The sequence below is a fragment of the Hermetia illucens genome, chromosome 4 (genome assembly GCF_905115235.1).
Source record: "Hermetia illucens chromosome 4, iHerIll2.2.curated.20191125, whole genome shotgun sequence".
NCBI classification, from domain to species: domain Eukaryota; kingdom Metazoa; phylum Arthropoda; class Insecta; order Diptera; family Stratiomyidae; genus Hermetia; species Hermetia illucens.
This window is the reverse complement of record NC_051852.1, coordinates 23,014,154-23,036,749: the sequence shown is the minus strand read 5'-3', so window position 1 is coordinate 23,036,749 and position 22,596 is coordinate 23,014,154. Positions and strand designations below refer to the sequence as shown.

At 39.7% G+C, this 22,596-nt stretch overlaps 1 protein-coding gene across 1 annotated transcript in view; it reads right to left on the bottom strand.

Annotated features, from left to right (window-relative positions):
- The window catches only part of LOC119655457 (protein pygopus-like), a 67,574-nt gene that overhangs the window by 43,657 nt on the left and 1,321 nt on the right, over positions 1–22,596 (bottom strand). The window lies entirely within an intron of this gene.

The window sequence follows — 22,596 nt, the reverse complement described above, 5'->3', positions numbered from 1 at the left end:
CACCTGTGGCTACCACTGGTCTCCAAACCCAGTATTTTGCAGTGGAGGGGATCCATCTTAAATAATTCCAGGAACCTACTGCTGATAAAAGTGTACTAATATCCAGATGATTCATGTCAGCAAATATAATATTGAAAACTACACCCTTAGTTTGTTGGCTGATTACTGGAGAGAAACCGAGGACCATAAACCGAAAAAGATTCAACAATAATAAGATTAGTCGATTGTCGCATTTTGATTAGAAAAGTGACTAAACGGTGTAAAAAGTTGGCAGAAATTCCACTCCACTCCTGGCATGAGCTACGTGTATCATGGGAATGGGCGGTCAAAAAATCAGTTATATTTAGATTCATTCTGAGACTGTGTTGCATGAGGCGATCATTCCATTTTTGAACAAGTTGTTCTACTTCATTTTTGCTATGTGCGGCCAGGAAAACAACATCTGCCTAAAGCAGTGTATAGGGCGCTGGACGTAGGATGTCCTATGTGACAGCGCCATAACAGAAACAAAGAGGAGTGGTGAGAGGGCGCTTTCTTGATGAAAACCAACAGAGACCTGAAGCGATTTTGATGCACCTGCTCCATTTCGAACTTTACTTTTCGGATCGTGGTAGAGTAATTGAACTCAGCGTAAGACTTCCTCTGGTACTAGGTGTTGTGATAGATACCAGATGAGTTCATGGGGCGCACGTTCATGCAATATAAAGAGGGCGATGCTCCTCACGGTGTTTTTCCGTGAGTAACTGCATAGCGTGAATTGCGTCAGTAGCCCGCAGTTCTTGACAACTCCGGCTTGATTCACGGTTATTTCAACGATTTCGCGAATACGGTTGTCAAGAATACATTAAAAAATTCTGATGGTATGGGACTGTAATCGGATCGAACGGTAAACATTCTGCTTGACTACTTTTCTTGTTCCATATTGGAACTCTGGCACTTTCTGCCAATCAGATGGTGTTCTACCTTCCTGAATAACCTGATTGAAGAATTCACTGAGCCACAGTGTTGGATCCCAGCTCATTGCTTTCCAGAGCTCAGATGCGATGGCCTCCTTGCTCCACTAAAAACACCACTCGAGTTGTTATGGTTAAGTTTTAAGTGACTTCTCCGCTAACCTTATTCAAAATGATAATGAGAAAAGGATAGTCCTCAGAGAATCGTCCAACGAGACTTTTTATCGATGTCCCTTGTTATCGAAGTTAAATTATCGAACATCTCCTGCCAACGGCAAAATTCGCAAGGTTACTGTGGAAGAGGCGTGACATCATCGTTGTCGCTTATATTGAAAATGTGAAAATTCAGACATCGCGGCTTATGCATATCCGATAGTCCGAGCGAGTCACGACTCGAGCTATTTTTATGCCAAGCAGACCTATGTCCTCTGTTATCTCACCAAAAAAAATCGTAAATTGTGCCCTATTGAAAGACGGTTTTCCAATATTTAGGCCTATTTCATTGTAGCGCAATGCTAGCAAACCAGGTCCTCCATATCTGGACGCAAAACCACCATATCCAGAAGATAAGGAAGGAAAGTGATTGAAGAATAAAATACAGCCTCATGTTAAACGTCAAAATCTTAGTCGTTAAATATATCCTTAAACTATAGAGACCCTCTGGAACTGAACATCAACTGATTCATCCGACTGACTAATGGGTACTCAAACACTGTTCTGCTTCACGATTTGAAAATAAGGTCTGTATAAAAAGTCCTTTTATAAGGATCAGACCATCAGATTTTCCCTTCGAAAGAAGAACTGGTTGACATTTACAGATTTCAGAATTCCAAGAAATAAAAGCTTTTACCACATTATAATTTTGTAGAGATGAATCATTGGGACCGAATTAGGGGGTTGTTTTTGGCGACCTATCGTCACTGACAGAGGGATTTGTTATCGTGACTGGATGTCGAAAAACAGTCGACTCAACTGTGAATTAGTACCTCAGTCAAATCAGGGTAATAATCCCGGGCGAACACAACGCTGACCACATTGCCTCCTACAGTCAACTATAGTGCACCGTTTCGGTCTTGAATGAAGTGCTCTAACACACTTCAAGGCCCTGATCCAATATCAATTTTTGCGCCAAACATTGTTATTATTATCATTATTGTCACTGACGTCCATGGTAGAACATTAGTGTCCAATATCCAATGGCGTCTACAAGCCATAAAATTCACGGCGCAATGGTTGAGGGGGTAGCGCGTAAGCCTCTCAATCTCGCTGCCCTGGATTTGAATCCCAGTCGTCAGGTGTGTCCATGTTCGTCTTGTGTTTTGTCTCGCTGCTGAAAGCTTAACACTTGCACAGCGTTGAATGCAAATCTAACTGTGGGGATGTCCTACACTCCACTAAGGAGTGAATAGGAATCACTATAGAATTTAAGCCATTATTGTGGTAGCTGGTATGTTGCAAATAAGTTTACATTTGGATTGTGGAACATACCAAAATCAGTTTAAACCAGTTCTTCCATATATTGTAGGTTACAAAAGCGTTGATTATCACCGCACCTTGAGAAGAAAGCTTTGGCTGCCTCAGACGGAAAAAGTCGTATCCCAATTGGGTGTCCTTGATATAGAGTCTAGCTTGGCAGAGTTTACAGGACACGATGTACAGGCGAAAAAAGATTATGAGACGTGAATTATATGAAAACTGAATATTGTGATGTGACATATTTTCATCCCTATCCAGTCCGCACTATCAAAAGAGGGTCAGAATAGCATCAACGAAAAGGAATATTTGAAAAGAGAGGAGAAATAATGAAAGTTTCCCAAGTAGTAAATAGGTAATCAACCGAAAAGTAATGAAAACCAACTTTCAAGGACACTCCCTTAATTTTAATCCTTTTTAAGTTTCCAAAAGGACCTCTCCAAGGGCTTTTTAAATATAATTATTTGAATCGAGACCTTTCATTTGATATCCCACATGGATATATTCGGTGAAAAAAAATTAGCGTTCGTATATGGGGGCCCTCCCTCCTTTAAGTTTGACATGCAGCAATGTAATTCGGGGCATATGTACGGTTCACAGTTCTCACGGTTTCACCCAATATCAAGCTTGTCAAATTTCGTTAGCGGATGGATCAGATACCCGTGGATGTATTGATCAGAAAGCGGAAGTGGTAGTAGATAAGTCACACAATAAGGAAGGCTGACAACTTTATTGCGCGTTTTACCGTGCCATGAAATTTACTTTCCCAGGATGGTTGACGTGCAGTCGAAGATATATCCGAGCTTCTTGGAAATTTAGGGGGTGAGTTGGAGCACATTGCCAGGAACCGATATTGATTCTACGTAAGTGCTGTTGACGCGCCATGCCTCGTAAAGGGGCCAATGGAAACCAAAGGTTTTTTTAACCTTATCTGCAGATCTTTCTCAGACACAATTCTTTTGTCATTCAGGACTGTACCAAAGATACTGAAGGTCCTTGGGTTCATGAAGGTCTTCCGAAATTGCTTTAAGGGACAGAAAAATATTGACCCTTGACGCAACGCTGTCCCCGTTGGCCGCTGCGGGCTTGGTACCTTTATTGGAAACTGATGTCATTTAGTTTTCAAGTGTTAAAATAAGACTATTTGCGGGCATTTATTTGATTTTCTTCCAAGTACCATACCTCGAATTTTCGTAAATTTCGTTTATTTTTAAACGATCTTCGAACAGGCATTTCACTATGGAAAGACCAAGTATTTCCAAGGTCATCTTGCAAATACAAAAGGTTTTCTGAGTATGAAAGTTTCCTCGAAGTTAGCAGACATTTCATTGTTTTCTTATTTAATTTTTGGATGTACCTAAACTGGCTGCTATCCGACTATTTTTTTTTCAACGACGCTACTCAGACAGGTCTCTTCTTCCGGCTCCAAGAGAACTTGAAGCAATCTTCTTCAGGTGAAGCAATACTCTAATCTGATGAAGTCGGATTATAGATTTTCACAAAAACCACAAGCTGCTTACATCATTTTGCTTCAAGGAAAAATTCTTTATGGTATATGTGGTACATGGACCCTTTTCGCTTCGTGACGAGAGGAATAGATAACTCGATGAAGTGAAAGTATCCCTGCCGATCAAATTCTCAGCAAAAAAATCCAGGTAGATTGCAACGTACAACTAATGGATGATACTGAGATACTGATAGCGACAAAAAATATGGGAGCCAGCGGCAAAAATCCAAAATTAACCTGAATCGCGAAAGATTGTGGAGAACCCTGGGATTTGGGTAGCTGGCGGATATGGTAATAGGTACGGTATGGATAAGTGAAAGGCTCATATTGAGTATGCCAAGACCCATGGGAAACAGTAGCTTCATTTTTCTCAAAAGTTAAATACCGGCAGAATATTTTTAGCCTTCGAATTTTTGATTTATTATTTACTTTCTTTCCTTATTACACTCATAAACCTCTAATCATAAATTCCGCAATCAGCAATTAAGATATTTTTTTATCTGAAAAAGTAAAAAAGTTGCGTCCAGACTGAAGGGAAATACTCAATGAAAGTTTGCTGTATAATCGCCAATTTTATTACTGCATAATTAAAAACTTGGTCACATTTATCATCCAATATTATCTTTTTTTTTCGTCATTCGTATCTCATCTCATTTTTCACCAGCAATTTTCTTTCCATCTAGAAACCGGCCTGAGATATGTTTCCAATCCCAGCGAAGAAGACCAAAAACGCACTCCACTCCCAACAAGTTAGTATAATTTTTTCATCCGTACGAAAGTAAAAGTACTGAAAAGTTACCACGAATATAAAGATACTTGAGATGTAGACTTATAGATATCTGTGACGATATATCACCGTTACCGACTATAAGAAATAAGAGACGGTAAGTGCGGCAGTATAAAATCACACTTTGATCAGTTACTTGTTTTCCTATTGAGCTACATCAGAAGATGGTGACGAATGAAGACAGTTGGCCGGTGGTCATCTTCTACTTGACCATCGTCTACAGATTGTGGGTTGTCATCGAGATTCCAAAGCAGCTTTCTATGTGATGTTTTTCTTTACACTTTTGAAATGAAAGAAAAAAGAGTATTCCAAGTTTGTCTGGGGTTTTTAAACAGTCAATAGTGAACTGGTTATAGCATGTGCAGATAGTCTACAGTGTAATATTGAAAGAAATCTTGTCAACATATCTTAAGAGTTTCACCGAGACCGCTCACAGGGGCTATTTGAAAAGTGCCAAAATGCATAAGAAAGTTCTCAAGTGTGAATATTTATTGGTTGTGTTTGTTTTGAACGAAAGTTATGACTGAGATATTTGTCGTAATGGTATTAGGTTCAGATAGATGTAAGGTACTTCAAGTCATGCATAACGTTAGATAATAATGACTTAAAGATTATGCGGTAATAGAGATTTTTTGTCCCTCGTCCCAAAGAGTAGGTTTTTGAAGAGAAATATTATAATATGACTGGAGAAGAAGAAAACAAGTTTTTTTTTTCTAGAGATACTAGATACTCAGGAAATTCTTATATAAAATTTGAATTAATTATTTGGACTTATTGAAAAAAATCCAAATAGAGAAGCAAGAGCAAGAGATCTTGCTATAGTGGTTGGGGTTTAGTTTCTGTAGAAGAAATAATAGAAAGCAAGGGTTCTGAGTGTTTGCCGACTATAAAAGACAATGAACGGTGTCTTTAGGTAATGGAGACGAAAATGTTGCATTGGACTAGTGACGTGACACGTTTTGATCACATTCGAAATGAGGATATCCACAATTGATATAGAGTTGCACCAATGGTGGAAAAATTGCGAAGGAGGCGTTTTAAATAGCATGGTCACGTAATTCGCGCTAACGAGAGTTCACTCGCCAAGATTGGTCTGAACATCGAAGTCGATGGTAAACGATCAAAAGGCCGACCGAAACAACGGTGACTTGATACGCTGAATGGGAATTTAAAAGCCCCGTGGTCGCATCCAAATCAGGCATTTGATAGAACCAAATGGCGAAACCGATCATGACAAGCCGATCCCACTTGTAAACGTGACAAAAGCTAAAAAAATTGAAGGAAATTAAGGTCACCCACACAATTTTCTCCCCACGCAAAATGCTTTTGACCCCGGGCTTGGTCTTTCTTTCTACGGCCCTGATGAAACCACAAAATGTGTTTGAAATGTATGTTTTCATGCTTAAAAAATCGGCAACAGAAGCTTACCAAATTTCTCAACGTTACTCTCAAGGAAGATACTAGGGATTGTAAATACGTTTTCGTTTGATTTAGGCACTGGAGAACACAGAACGAGCGTGTCCTTCATCATCTCTAAACGTGAAAAATGTTGAAGCATCCGCCGTTCTACAATCAATAAAGTTTCAAAGCAGACAGGCGTGATATGGGGCTCGCGGGTTTTGACTGAGGACTTGCAAATGAGACGTATTGCCGTTAAACTTGTTCTTCGTCTTCTAAACGTCGACCAAACACAATTAACTTGGAGTTACGAAAAAGAGGTACAAAGTGATCCAAACTTTTGCTCCGAAATCATTACAAGCGATGAGAGTTTGTGTTATGGGTATGACCCTGAAACCAAGTAAATGTTAATCTTTTGACAGACTCCCCTTGATCAAAACAACAAGACAAGTGTGGTCGAATTTGAAGACGATGGTCGTAGTATTTGTTAATGTACCTGAAATTATCTGTCAGGAATTTGTTCTCCCTGGCCAGATTGTTAACCAGTACTTTTATTTGGAAGTTTTAAGATATCTGCAAGAGGAAGTGCGGGGGAAACGTTTGGAACTTTAACGATCCTTACCGGGCGAGTTACTTCATCACGCTAACGTCCCGGCACATACAGTTTTACTAGTGAACCACTATTTGGCGTATCAGGGGCGTTGCCGACCTTTAGGATTCACCACACCTAACGCCTTGCGACTTTTCCTTCTTTCCGAAAAAAAAGGTAATCTTTTGATCATGAAAAGGTAGTCAAAAGAGCTTATGAACCGGGCACTAAATGATATAACTAGTTCCAAAGATGCTTCAAAAAGTGGGAAAGAAATTTCGGGGCGAAGGAAAAGACAATTTTTCTTTTCTATGCAGTCGGAGGACACTGCTTGCAAGAATGATTGATCCCGGCAACGAGGAAGATAGAGAGAGAGACAAGTAACCGGCTTTTTGGATAAAAAATAAATAAATTTTTTATCCACAAAAACCCGTTACTTGTCTCTCTCTCTATCTTCCTCTTTGCCGGGATCAATCATTCTTGCAAGCAGTGTCCTCCGACTGCATAAAAAAGAAAAATTGTCTTTTCCTCCGCCCTGAGGTCTGCCTATTTTGGTTGGACTGATACTGACTTCAGTTGAATTCCAAATAGATGAATATATACTACAGCGGTTTACAAAGGTGTTCTTTCATAGACAAATGTGCCTCCTTTAATCTGCAAAGGAACTACAGCCAAGCAGCGATCAAGGCACTTAGGTCCAACCAGGTAAACTCTAAACTGGTATGGGAATGCCTTGAGAGACTGAATACACTCGGCTCGTCCAACAAGGTCTGGATACTTTGGGTTTCAGGCCATGCTGGGTTGGAAGGCAACGAGGCAGCGGATGAACTAGCCAAGGAGGGAGCAGGGATGCCTTTACACGGGCCGGAACCCTCTTGTGGAATCGGAAACGGTTTCATGGCTATGAATCTAAGAAATGAAGAGAAACGGTTGAGGGAACTATATTGGGCGGGCCTACCAGGAATGGAGAAACTTCCAGGGTACTTATTGGGGATACGAGCCCATGCGTACAAAGGATTGCTTAAACCTCACCAAAAAGAACCTCCGAATCATAGTGGGAATTCTCACTGGCCATTGTCGGCTGAACTATCACCTAGGGAAGCTAGGGATATCTACGGACACTGCCTGCAGGTTTTATGAGGAGGAGGTCCTGGGACAGTGTCCGGCACTTGTGCAAAGTAGGCCGAGACATCTGGGAAAACACTTAATACCAGATGCAAAGCTGAAACATCTGGAAGTGGGGAACATACTAAAGTTCCTAACGATTACAGGCCTGCTTGAGATACTATGATCAATAGGTACACTATAACCAGTAAAAGGGGCACAATAGTTCTTCGAAGACGCGGTGCGACTTTCCCTTAACAGAATAATAATAACAAAGGTGTTCTTCTGTCGGTTTGCGGTTGAGGTCCCCATCAAATTACGGCCATAAACTCTTCAAAGACCATCATCTCAATAATTTTAGGATAGAAGAAGGAGGCTCTCACGTTTGCGCAAGAAAGTAATTGCTATTCAGTGACCAGTTTTTCTGAAGACTACATGGCTGATGTCGGACAATTGGACAAATCAATGGGATCAAGGTTTTTTCTTCAGGTAGCTATTTCCAGGCAGCGCCGGCTAGTTCCTTCCAATTATCTTCTTTCCAGGCAAAACAAACTACAACTTTGCTGAAAACTATTCTGATAATCAAATTATGTCAAAATTCTATTAAAAGTTAACTTACTAATGCTTGCGGGGAATGGGAACGTCTGGTAAATTATTCTGACTGTTCAGTTTGTTTGTAAGGACAGTGTAAGTTTGCGAAAGGACTGAACAACTTTCCGGTTGATCATGGTAAATCACGAAAGTGGAACTATCCCAAAATCTATAGGAAAGTGGAGAATTTGATTGTTTAGGTCGACGAGCACCTAAGTGCAGCTCTTCTGGAGGGTTTCGGCGACACGCTCTTGTACGCCCTTCGGCTCGGCAATATAGTGGGTTGTTTTGGACACTTCGGTCCAGTCGCACTTAGCTGCTGGCAGACCTACATGGTCCAATTCACCATCTTTCTTAAGGCGTTGGGGCAGCTCTGGCCTAGTAGTTGACCATGGTCAACTCGAAGGGTCATCCTGGCCTCACGTATACCGCAATATTTTTTTGGTTCCTAAGTTTTCATCGGGGTGCAAAATTCCAAGTGCTCTAATACACTTCAAGGCCCTGATCCAATTGGATTGTTGCGCTAACGATTATTATTATTAAAATTCCAAAAGTATAAATGTCTTCGGCTTGTGTGGATTTCATCTGAAATATTCAGCTTTTTTTCTGGAATTTTAGGTTAACTTAGAATAGAACACGTCATAGAGCAGAAGTGCGGCTATGGAAGGTTCAGTTTCAGCTATAAAATGTTTCATGCTTTTTCAGTGTCATCTGTTGATCTGGGTATACAATGGTTCAATATATCCTCGACTATTCAACACGAAGTGATGCTGACATTTTATGTATCAGAATGTAGTAAAACTCGCGTAAGAGGCGACTCTAACCTGTTATAAGTGACTTAATAATAGGACTTCCAACACCACCAAACTTTCCCGAATGGTTCTATATAAAATTAACTTAAGGGTGAAGTGGGGTTCTTTTTCCTTCGGCTGAGTATTATTTGAGAACAGCTCATTGAAATAAGTGGCCACTTTTTATCCCCTGCATTCCCTCTCTCCAATTTACATCAAAACTACAGTTTTTGAATCCTCCTCCTTTTTCACGTACAGGGACTCTTCCCTCCGAGTGAATAGGCATAATTGTATAAACGTTTTTGAGAAAGGTGCTTGTTGCAGGCACTCTCAGAGTAAACAGATTTGAATGAGGTCCAATTTCTCTTTAAAAATTTATATTTTAGAAAATAAGGGGAACCATAGCCCAAAGTAGTCAGGCAACAGTAGGTGCATCTTATTGTATTCCAATATTGGGTTTACCACAAAACTCCAAAAACGAGGACGGCAGTTGGCTTCAGTAATTGGCCCACCATGGGTAATATCCCTTGGTCTGCCAATATTGATAATATCCTGCATGCATTTTTTCAAATATGACTCAATCAATGTATCCTTACCTTAACTTTGAAAAAGCCGTACAAATGCATATGAAACAAGGAATCGCTTCCAGTTTTTACTCAAACTTCCTGCAGAGGGCAGCGGGCTCCCCCAATTTTCTCTAGATGATTCTGCTTTGATCCATTAGAAATAATATTAGAGCAGTAAGCCTAAGTCGGAGTGGAGTGAACCAGCTTCTATTCTATGCGGTCAAATAACATTTATGCTTTCTATATATTTTGGAGAGTTTAGGACTCACACAACCTTAAAAACCTTATTAGATTCGACTTATTGTCTATTCACATTTTGGTCTCTCCATCTGTTGCTTTTTCAACATGATTATGCAGACTTGGAAGATCTGGAAGTTACTATGTCCGTAGCAAATTTCCTAGCCAACATAACCACCCTTCACAAAATTTAGGCATAACTTAGATATGCCGGAACCGTGATTTTGAATCCTCTTATTACTTCAAAGTAGATTAGGTTTAAATGGCCACTTTGATAGAGTCCCTAAATTGGGCATTTAGGTTTCCTCTAGCGAATATTGTCATCGTCCGTGGGGTCTTTGGTTTTCTCGAAGACTAGGTGAACAATTTACAAGAAATGCACCACTAGATTTCTACCTGATAAAGGCAACTTCTGCAGAAAGATAGTGGGCGATGTCCACAGAAGGAAGCGTCCTTCCCAACCTCATCTACACATGGAGAGGATTTTCCATTTCTTTGTTTTTCCTCATAATTGCAATGATGTTCGTTAGGCAAGAAAGCATCCTGCTTTTCTCAGAATATTTTCGGTGACAACTTTTGATCCAAAAACAGAGAGACCAAGAGGATTTATGGTTTCGTCCTTAATCTCTTCGAACAGCTATTTAAAGGTGTCCTCATGGGCACCATGCAGTGGAATCTCAGTGCTACAGGGTAAAGTTTTGCTCTAAGCTTGAAAAAATCATCATGGAAATGTTTTTAAGTGGTACAATTTGTTCCAAGAGCGCAGGTAGCACGTCAACATACTATGTGAAGCGCTTATCTCTTAGGGCCCAATCAATATTCGAGGCTGATTTAGTTTCGCTGAGGCTTGAATAAGCCTCTGAAAGATGATTTTTTTGAAAACCCTGTGTGTTGTGTAGGTTGAGTCTCTTGTAAGATTAGTTCGCTGTCGGTGGATGACAGTAAGAATGGTGCCTTCATGATGAAATACGTTTTCTGAATATGTTATATAAGTTTTACGTAGCTAAAACTGACAAGACGGGGATCCAGGTAGTTTTGTTGACACATGTTTGGCATGCACAATATTAGAACTCCTTCAAACTAGGCACTGAGTAGAACTTGCCTTTGATGTCTGCCGAGTATTCGATAGAAACCCTTCCATTGCTAGATGTGTCAAGAGTTTATTTGCCTCTTAAGAAACAAGTTCGCCTACCCTGGCTGTCTTTTCCATTTAATTTTTCTGTCCTCTAGAAGGTGTGGAGATAGTATTTCCGGTTCTCGCATTTAACTATCGCTAGGAACCTTCCTTTTGGTGCCGAATAGAATTGACAGTTCTATATTTTTTTGTTAAGTAACCAAAAAACAATGGGCTTGACAATTTGACAATTTGTACGTCCGCAAAAGGCGGAAGTGGTAGTCGATAGGACACACATTAAGGAGAGGCGACAATCGCATTGTGGGCTACTCTCCCAAGAAGGCCGACGGGTGAGTTGCCCTAAAGACACTTGGCGCAGAACAATAAAGAAAGGGTGCGGGCATCTCAATCCTGCTGGGAGCTGAAGCGCATTTCAGGTAACCGCGAACAATGGCACGCTGGTGTGGTTACGAGCTCTACCCCAAGAAGGGTGAATTGCATGTCTGCCATTTACAAATATTGATAATTTTTAAAATGCATTTTGAAACTATGTTTCTGATTTGCTACCCGAAAGGATCCAAAGTATCGCTTGGTGCGGCTACCAAGCACATGGACAAAACTAAATTCAAAAGAAATCCAATGGCCTGAAGCACATCGTAGAAAGAGGAAGACGAGGTCATGGCAATGGTTTGGCGGTAACAGTCTTTTGACTGTAATCCAATACAAAATGTTTGGGAAACTCAAATGGAAAATCTTTACTAATTTGATACCGTTTGCGGGGTATGGACATCCTTTTCGAACTTGTATGCTCGATATCTGAGCCAAAGTATGTCATTGACGTCACTGGCAAACAAATCGATAAAATGAATTATTGATTTTCCAACGGCCAAGATAAAGATGTAAGTGAAAACATGTGCAAACAAATTCAATGGCCGAATGTATTAAAGAAAACCTCTGTGCTTGTGGGTCTGACAGGCAGGATTTCGTCCGACATTATGATTCACAAATATCCGTAATTTAATAACCAGCTACCAATTTTTCGTCAACTAAAACGAACAAATGAAAATCAAGATTCACCAGTTCCCTAATTCTGATCTAATTTCTAATAATGAAGTTATGTCACCGAGGACAATTTGGCAATATGTCATCCTCATATTCATGGTTCAGACGAAACAAACATCATTTTTGAGTCTCCAGCTGCCAAAAGCTATTAAGCCAACTGTGAATCACCAGTATCTCTTCGGACCAAGTAAAGTAGTTTAGGCCTTCTGAGGACATCGGTTTTCGATTAATGATTGATCGTTTTGAACTCCTAGAAACTGCGATCCCTTAAATTAATCCTTGCTTTATCATTTCTATAGAATGCACTGAGAGCTCCCATGGGCTGACTGATGAAGAAAGGATTATTCACTTTGAAAAGGATCCTTTGAAAATGATTGCTGTAAAAAAAAACCAGGTTGGGGTTTTAAAAGTAAATCGCAGTTGTAAATAAAAACTGTGATCAGTTCCTAAAATTGAATTTGACAGTTCCAAACATATGGACAACAACTAGCATGCATATATCCTTTTACCGGTTGTTTCATAATAATTCGTCCTTAACTTTGACTTGGAACATGATTAACATCAGAAACTCAGGATAGAACAGTTAAACCGCCAAAAAAGATTAGTTTTCGTTTTAATTTTTTGGGACCTTGCTGAGAGAATTGTTCCTAGTTCTGCCTTTGGCAACTACACGTTTGACATTTAGAGAAAAGGAATTCTATTTCCACTTAAGAGGATACACTGCAGTCAATCTAGCCTTCGACCACTGCCAAACAGATTTTCCCGCAATGACAAACGGTTTATTTTCTTTATTTTCTGAAAATTCATAAGAAACTTCCATTTTCTGCACAATCTACTGAGAAGGCACGAAAATATCCTTTTCAAACTTTATAAAAAAACTTAATCCATTTTACATTTTCCTCCACCACACAAATACCGGTCAAACTAATATACAGAAGCCTTCAAAGCAGATTACATTTTCTCAACTAAAACCTTAATCGAAACCATCATCTCCCTTAAAGTATCCATGAAAACGTTGTCCTTTTCATCAGCAAAATTTCCACAAGTCCATTTTATATTCTTTTCTTTACACAAATTGCAACAAATGCAAAAATCTACATTGAAGCTTTCCAACAATATTTCCCTTTTTCAATGTACCGTATCTCTTGCTTGGAATGCACAATAATAGAACCAAAACGATTTATCCACCACAGAAACGGACCTTAATGATCAAATGTAGAATTCCAAGCTTTGAAGCTTTCAAATATTATCCTTTTCATGGAAATATTATTGTTTACTAAAGTAAACCTTGAGTTTTTCTCTGTAAGAAAAACCAACAAAATGGAATTTAGTATGGTTTTACCAGTTCTTGGTTTTGAGTTGGTATCCATTTTATTGTATGAGGGAAATTGGGACGAAATGGAGTGAATTGTTTTCAAGGAGAAACATAGGTACATGTACGGTTTTGGGAGTGAATTTTAAAACAGTGATTCGAAACTTGATGGTAAGGATCATAGATGTGGCATCCTTTTAGTTCTATACAAAGTCAAACGATTTGAGAGTGTTTGACATTTAATGCCACCAGCGCACATTTCACCGAATAGTTTTCTACCCAACGCATTATTTACCCAAATCATGAAAGCGGACATTAAATGTAGAGAATGAGGGCATTTTAACAAAAATAGTGAGCTGATCCACTTATTAAAGGAGACTGCCCTTTATAACATGTCTGGCTACACATCCTCATTAAATGCCTAAAAAATATCCTGGAAGAGTAGATAAAAGTTCACCGATGATTGACGACCTTCTTTTGAGGAACTGGCAGCTATTGTCAGTGCATAGAGACAATCGAATTGAGCTTCCTCAAAACGTAAACTCTGATGCCTAATGTATAAAAAATCTCAAAAATCTCATTCAGGTAGCGATGACCAAGGCTAGATCATTGGCTGCACCGACCTTTTAGAAAGAATGCATTTGATTGCATGCCAACATGGGTATGTACATGCATTCCATTGCGTTGTAATATATGAAGAAAACCTGTCAATGATTATTTTATTCCCAAATCTACACAACTGTATAGTTATAAAACTGAATAAGGGTAGCGAGAGATTATAAGGTTGATGAACTTTGGGTGGAAATTTTGCAGCTAATTTGATTATTTGAATGAAATTAATTAACAAACAAAAAATATCAACAAGAAGGACAGACATAAATTTGAAAATTTTAAACTTCATTTCTTTGAAATTAAAGAATTTGAATATGAAAATGGTATACGCAGCCTGAAAACCTTCCCATAAGACATCACTTAGATGTTAGGCACTAATTTCTACCATTCCCAACAGTCAGTAACCTTCCCAGATTATTGTTCAGGAAAAAGTCGCTTTATTTGGTAGCCAAATTTTCGGAGATGTTCTTTGGTAAACACTGGACAAGGTGATTTTCCCAATTTTCGCACTATAAGTTGTCAAACTGACAGCAACGCAAACACCCATTTTGGAAATAAAGCAACTTAGGAAGAATGCAGATAAAGTGAAACCGATCAAGAGTAAAAGTTTACAGTAAATTATCATCCTTGACTTGCTGCAGGATATCCTTAATAATCCTTTTCTGAACGAAGCAGGTACATCCTGAAGAAGTACCTGACTAAATGCGAAATTAGTCTCTGATGCCACAAAAGTGGTCGCTAAATAGAAAATCCCCGAATTAGATCGTGGAAACGTAGAAACAAAAGAAATTGCCGCTAATTCAGAAATCGAGGAGGCATTTGACAGACCCTCTGTTTTGACAGTCTTGCGTACCTGATAAACACAATCAAGAAACCAGACTACTGCCGACTCCAGTCCATTAAATAAATAGTTCGAATTTACTAGGGTTCAGCCTCTTATCCTCTAGATAATTTTCCGCTAGATGCCAAAGGCATTCAAGATGTCATACCTCCTATGAAATAGTAGGTTTTTCTAGGAATCCACGTAGCTTTCTAAGAAATTACAGTGACATTTCGAGGAGAAATAGATCGTCCTTCTGACCTACCTATATAAAAGTCATGTAATTGACGGCGCAATATAGGAAACTGCCAAAAATGCTCAAAATATAGGTGGCAAACTCAAACAAAGAGCATTGATTACGTTGAACAGCTTTTGGTGTCATCGTTGATGTTTCTAATTCCATTCCCCCACACGTCTTTCAACAGTGACCTGAAATAGGGGAATTCACTGTATGACATATTTAGTCAACACCCTTTCTTAATTCCAAGCTCAATATGTTGCATTCCAACCCCGCATTGGATACTGAGGTAGTTGTTCCATTGATTTCCGAGTTACCTATTACAGCATCCAATAAACAGGAGAAGAGACGATGCTTGTTTTCTTGATTCCTAGAAAACGCTAGGTCATAAAGGGGAGGAGGGAAATTCTGCTGAATATTGAAAGGAATTTTTAATCTTTTTCTGATCACCCTCTATTTGATCATATTATTGGGGACAACTTGCCAAAATGACCCTAATTTGTCCTGAGAATTTTCACTATTTCAAAAAATAATAAGCGAAGACGGCTTTACGATTTCGTACTAGGGTTGAGGTAACTTCTCTACCCTAGGAGCAGCGTGACCGAAACGTTTCGTCGATGTGAAGCTTGGTTGCGAAGCATAAAACAAGAGGTCCGTTGAACCAAAAAAAGTAAGTTGATTGCTATTTCCTCCGGTTCCACATCAAGTGATTTGGGCTTTTTCATTTCCATTTAAATTTCTTCTTTAAATATAAGAAAGAGTGCATCGTAAGGACTCTGCTCACTCTGCTTTCGTCTCAGTCGCTGGTAACTTTGAAAAAAATGATTTTACCTTCGAATGAAGAAAATTTTCAGGTCAGCTGAATCAGCGAAAAAATTGGAAGTTTCGAGCGGCCACATGAGGTAAGGAATGTCAGACACCGTATACACTGCTTCACACACATGATAAAGGTGGTGTTTCCTTATCTAAAACCAAAGTTGATGGAAAGCAATTGATGGAACAGTTGAAGGCGAAATCTGGAGAACCCAAAGTGTTACACGATCATCCCAAATGAAACCGGCATAATCAACATTGGTGGCTTCAACGAATGGGGGGCAGTTGCCTCATAAATTTTCATTGTGAATTAGCAGAACCTTAATGAAGTAGCGCTTCACAGGTGGTGTCCTTTGTGCATCAATGAATATATTAACTTCAACTGTTTGCCCTAACATCCTCTATGGCTTCGAAAGTTAGGCAACAGGTAAAAACAACGACCCCACCTCGTACTTAATACACGCTGGATTAAATTGACTTGAAAATGAAAGTTGAGCAAAAACGGCCAAAAAGGCGATAAAAATATTGATCTTGATCTTGATCTTCTACCCCTCAACTGCGCTCTGTTGTTCTGAATTTACTCCCACAAATGTGACGTGCCCGATCTAGATGGACCAAGCTCAATACCAAAAGAGCCAAAGGTCTAAAAAGAAGAACTTCTAATTGCACATATAGCGGTCGAGCGAAGAAGACTACAGACAGGAGGACCAAATCGAGTTTCAAGGCGGCCCGGAATGCTGTTGCATCTACGCGGATTAGTTATGAGGCAGCTAATTGGCGAGTGTGTCGATGACACCTAGATAGTTTTCTTGTGTATGTTTCCCAATCCCATGCATCACATATACGACGCCAATACCATAAAAAATGCGTGAAATTCTTCACGCGCAAGTGATTGAAGAAAGTGTAACATGCTCAATGCTTTTCTTCCACCATACAAATTCAAGCAATGGGCTTAGATATGAATCTCCTACATGTAATCATCTTGGTTAAATCTTTTTGTCGCAACCATCCCTCGAGGATATTGACTCACTTCTTAATCACCACTCTTTGCTCACCTGTCTCAAGTGAGACGTATAAGTGTGTTCCTGTTAAACTCAAGAAAAGAGCCTTAATTTCGTCTTCCTTGATATTCCCAATTAACTGAACCGCCTTGCTTGAATTATTGGCCGATTTAGTCTCAAATTATTCATATTGGGGAATTTAACCCATTTAGCTGCTTGATGCGTGGAAACACTTCCGTGGAAATGATTTCCCTCGTCTCTTTCCTGAATCGGGCGGTATTCCTTAATAACCCGGTTCACTTGTGTTACGAGGATTGGTCCTGATTCTTCTGTAAGTCTAATTCTTGAGCTTGTCCTTTATCTGATTTTCATAGTCCTCTTTGTCCAATATATATGTAGTGCATTCTCTTTGTTCGCTTTAATGCAGTAAGCAGGTTTTTTTTGCGAGCCCCTTGATTATCCTCTTCTCCCGTGTATTTTCAGTATTCCTGCCCTTCAGTATTATTTCCTTGATGACATCCGTGGTTACAGCTATGATGGGCACCTTTTAATCTGAAGTGATTGGTGGTGTCGCGGAGTATGAATGGATTCTCGCTTCTATGTCGACGATGTATAGTGGAATATTTGCTCGACCTCGGAACGGAAAATTCAGTTCAGTTTAGGAGTTTCAATTGCTATTCTGTGAAGAACTGCAGACGTTTTTTACCACGAACTTGCCGATTTGATGAAAATTAGGTGCTGGTACTCTCACCCGGGTTTTGCTTCCTTTCTAGAACTCGAAACCTCTCCTTGCTTCTCTTTTACCTTTCGCATCTTTCTACTGTTTTCACTTTGGTGAGAAGTAACGGAAATGCATCGTGCTATCGTCAGTTTCAGATGAAGCTGATATGCCTCCTAGAATTTTTCCGTTCAGCCTTGACCTAAGGCTAATGCTCTGGGATAAAATTTCGTTCCCTATTTGTTTCTTCTATTGCAATCAAACAACGTTTTCAACTTGACCCAATGGCTCTTTGGGGTGAGCGAGTTTCTACAGGCTTCAATTGATTGGGGGCCTCGAGGAAGACGAAGTTTTAGTGTCCTTTGACGGCAAGACGTTTTTTTTCGCAGTAAAAGAACTGGCCACTCTAGTATAGGATTAGCTACATTAACGACAAAAAGGTCCATAGCGGAAAGATAAGGTAAAACAATATATGAAACTGGCCAGAATCAGAAAGGCAGAAATTTGCTCCACTTTTAAGGGCGAGTACCATAAAAATTTGAAAAGAACTGCGCGTTCACCCGCGAAATTTCATGGCCAAGTTGGTAATGAAATTAATTTTGACCGGTCTTAAGCTAAGATTTTAAAAGAGATTTTTTATGACATCTTTGCAGTAATCGGGAAGGACGAAATCGAAAATACACTCAACCTCCTCAATGTAGTCTATCTCTCCCTATACGGAATTCACACTGAAAATGGTAAACAATAGCAACTACTGTTTTTAGAGCTGTTATTGAGGGACGAACAAAATAAATTAGACTTGAATATCTACATGAAACCAACAGATGCCAAACGGGTAATTCTCAGCACTTCAGGCCACGCCCGTCAGCACAAAGTCGCCTCTTTCAACCGCATGATTCACAAGAATGCTAATATTTCCCATATCATTGGAAGGCGTGGTGAAAGGGACCAGCTACATTTTTTCTGTCGCTTGCTCACCGAGCTGACTCTGGACCAACAGCCCGAAAGGAGAATAGCTTTTTAACTGAATCTACCGTTCGTTAAAATGAAAACTGGGGAAACATGGTTTGAAGGTTGTTTTCAGCAACCAGAACAGCCAGCTCAAAACTCTTCTTCAACCAAGGTCTCAGTCGACGAAATGGTTATCTGGATAGAGGGAGTTGTCGGGGAAGACGAAAGATCGAAAATTGCTGAACGCATCGGCTTGAAGAATCACAGCGGGAGAGAGGATGGATGGTTGGTGAAATACATAAGGGATGCAAGGAAGTTAAACATGGTTGAAAATTTGGAAATTTTTGGAACCCAGAACGACTCACTTCTCACCAAAGGCGAAAGCAATGGATACTCTTCGCTTTTCACATTGGTCTGCGAGATGAGTAATTAGGCTGAAGTAGTGAGTGAGAATTTAATTAACTAGACAAGCAGGTAACATTGGTGATTGGATGGGGAAGTACATATGTACTAGGTTGGTCTTGACAATCGCAGCAGATACGGTTTCTAAAATTAACTTTTGAGAAGCCCCCAAACAAGATTGGCCGTATTATGGCTAACGAATTCCTAGATGAACATAGCACTCTTCATCACCAGATTATTTAGAGTGGGGATTGAAGAAGAAGAAGCTGCTTAAAATTGACTGAACGAAATACTTCCTTGCGTGAGTGCTACTGAGCCAGAGGTCATTGGCAATGATGACAGATTAGCTTATCAAGGATTTGATTTCTTTGTGGCAACAATTCAAGCTGAAATCGGTAGTAAAAGGCGAAGTCCCTGGAATCGTACAGTCGAATGCAGAAATGAGAGCTCCTGTCACCAGATCGAAACTTTTCTGAAGCAGCTTTAGCGGCATTCTTATAGTTCCTTAAAAAAGATAACATGGCTGAACTAGTAAAGCTAAGGCAACTAGGGGCGGGGAAATTTGAATAAAGGAGTGGCTGCCTGCAGCTGATGAGAAAAAGCTTTCTGACAATTTAAGAGTAAAATGTTTCAGAAGGGTCTTCTTCCAGAAAGAAAGAATCCATATAATTCCTTCTAATTTCGTGCAAATTACAGTTGAAGTCTGACGATAAGCGCTATCGTTGATGACATTTGAAATCGTTTGGCTATGTATTTTGGAGCGACAGGCAACCTTTGCCACATTCAAAATTAATTAATTAATTTATGGTGCAAGGTTCATGCAAGGATTCAAGGTGCAAAACGTCGCCGGTTGACAGCTGAATTGAGGCTTTCATTAAGGACAGCATCATTCCCTTAATCCTTCCCGTAATGATAAGACCAGAGTCAGTTTCATGGTAGATTATAATTATATTAAAAACGCCGCCCCATCTTTTGTAAATCGTGTTGAAAGTGCTTGACAAACGCTTCTATTCTGCTGTCAAAGGAGGTGCAATTCACCTCGTATCGTTGCTGCGATTCCAGGTGTTGATCGTCGATGAATGTTAAAAATCGCCCGAATGTATTCCGCCGTAATGCTTGTAGGCGTATGGCAATGCGATCATGTCCTTAATTTTCAAGTCGTTTAGATCCTTTTTTTGAGTTTCGCATACTACACAAACATTCGATCACTTGACATTGTTTAATACTTCTGTTGCACTGTCAATTTTTACAAGGTGCTAACTGGTCTTGCGCTTCCACGAACGAAAAATTCAACATTCTTACGCTGCATGGTAAAAGGATTAGAGACCAAAACGTACATCTTTATCTACTCGTTACCAAACAAAACTCCGCTTAATTGCTCTTTAAATTGTAAGCGCTCAAAGGAAAGAGTCCTGACTATATTTAACGCACTCTTGTACAAGTAGTGTTCAATTTTCATTCCCGTAATTCACTCTTTTTCTAGATTTCTGGTACAAATAAATCACCTTTCCAAAAGAGAGTCCTAGCAGGCTGCCGACAAATAATAGGTCTTATGGACCCACATTGGGCGTAACTTGAAGTTAACATGGATTTTTCGAATTTTCAAAAAATTACTCTCGAATTGGCTTTCGTAAGTCACTTCGAGGAAGTTGCAATTTGGTGCGGGTAGTCCTTTATGGTCAGTGTTAACCAGGTTTCATAATGTCATATACTCGCAGCTTTGACCCTGCGGTTGGCCAAAGTCATCTAGTACTTGCGCCTTTTACAACATAATCCATCCACCCTTCCCAAATACTTCGAAACACTAGGTTTTTTGACTTGATTGATATTTTTGTCCAAGAGGCTGTAATTTTTAAAGCAAGGACCTAATAAGGGAGGTAAAAGCAATCAAATCTAACGGAAAGTCATTACTGATTTCCTCCAAGTGGTATTTTGGCCATTAAAATGCGCACTGCTGGTTTTCTTTGGCATCTTACTGTTGACTTTCATATAGGGGTCGCCACTTAGGAAACCGAAAATCGATATTAGAAGAGATGACCAAAAAAAAGGTAAACCCAATAACGTATCATTTATTTGGGTCCCCCAATTGTTCCATCTCTAAGGAAAGATCATCACTCAGTAAAGATATCAAAGAACTATTGGACGATATTCTACTCCGTACATTCAGGAAAGGCTCTATAAGGCACTACTGGCACTACTACGCTAAACGACTATATCGGGGATCGAATTTTAAATATTCACTAGGTGATATATGCTTGTCATGTACAACTAAATTGACCATAACGCATCAATAATAGCTCCGCAATGCGCAAGTGATAGTCAGGAATACTTACCAAGAGAAACTCTTGTAGTTAGCGATCACAACTATAGCGAACCAGAATATAGAAATGAAGGGTCAGTAAGCTAGAACGGTGTCTAGTGATATTGCGATCCTTGCTTTTGATGGAGGCATGACAAAAGGAGTTTAATTCAAAACGAAAGGTATCATATAGCAAACTATCCATCACCATTGATAACCACTTTGATAACGCTTAATTTGGTCACTTTGGCACCTTTCGTAAAACGATCCAAAGCACTCAAATTGCTTTCAAGAGATCTGGAGTCGTATGCTGACCCGCTGTTATGAACACATTGTGGAATTCCTCTGGAAAGCCATAAAAAACCCCCATGTGCAAGCAGCCTCTAAAACACTACTAAAGAAAGTTCTAAGTTGGTACAGGCGCCTGTTATATGAGAACTGAAGGCGCTGCCGCCCCCATCTTTTTCCAAGAACTTGATAAATAAGGGCCGGGAGGGTTTCCCGCAATATTAACTAGGCAGGTCACACAGGTTCATAAGGCCCTGTCATCGGGTCTCTGAGCTATGGAATCAATTGGACGGTATAGACAGATTTGGTCTGTCAAATTATTGAAAAGAAAACCCTTTATTTTATAATGTAGGTTAAAAGAAAAATTTCGCAGCAGAATACTTCATTTTTCTGCCAGAACTGAAATGTATCGTCTCCTAGCGTCGGTGAACTAAAACATTTCCATGCCTTAGTGACTTGGCTTCTCACCTTCGGCTTCCAAAGTAGCGTGAGTTCAAGCACTGTCGGTAGCAAATTGTAATACTTTGCCACTTTGATTCCATGAGTTCTGACAGATTCAGTTTTCAGGCAGGGTCAACCAGTTAAACTGGAAACGTGGAAAGTTTTCGACGAGTTACCTGTTGCAGGTATCTTTCTTCAGTCTCAGAATCAAAAACTTTAAAATGATAAGCTATCCCGGATTCGAGCAGATAGTAAACAACTTCATGGTCCGCAGATTGGGAAGCATTGTCTGCCACTGATTTCTCTAATATCAAAAATCTCCTTCAATCCCCAACAACATAAACAAGGATTGCATTGCTTTCACCATGAATAAGTCAGGCTATCATAAAAGGGATATATTCCTGAAACACGAAAATAGATTTCAATACAGTACTCATAAAATAAAGCCATTCTAAACGGATTTCGGTACTATAAACGGATTTTGGTTAAATTTCACTGTCAGAGCTCTTTCTACTCCCAACGAAGAAGA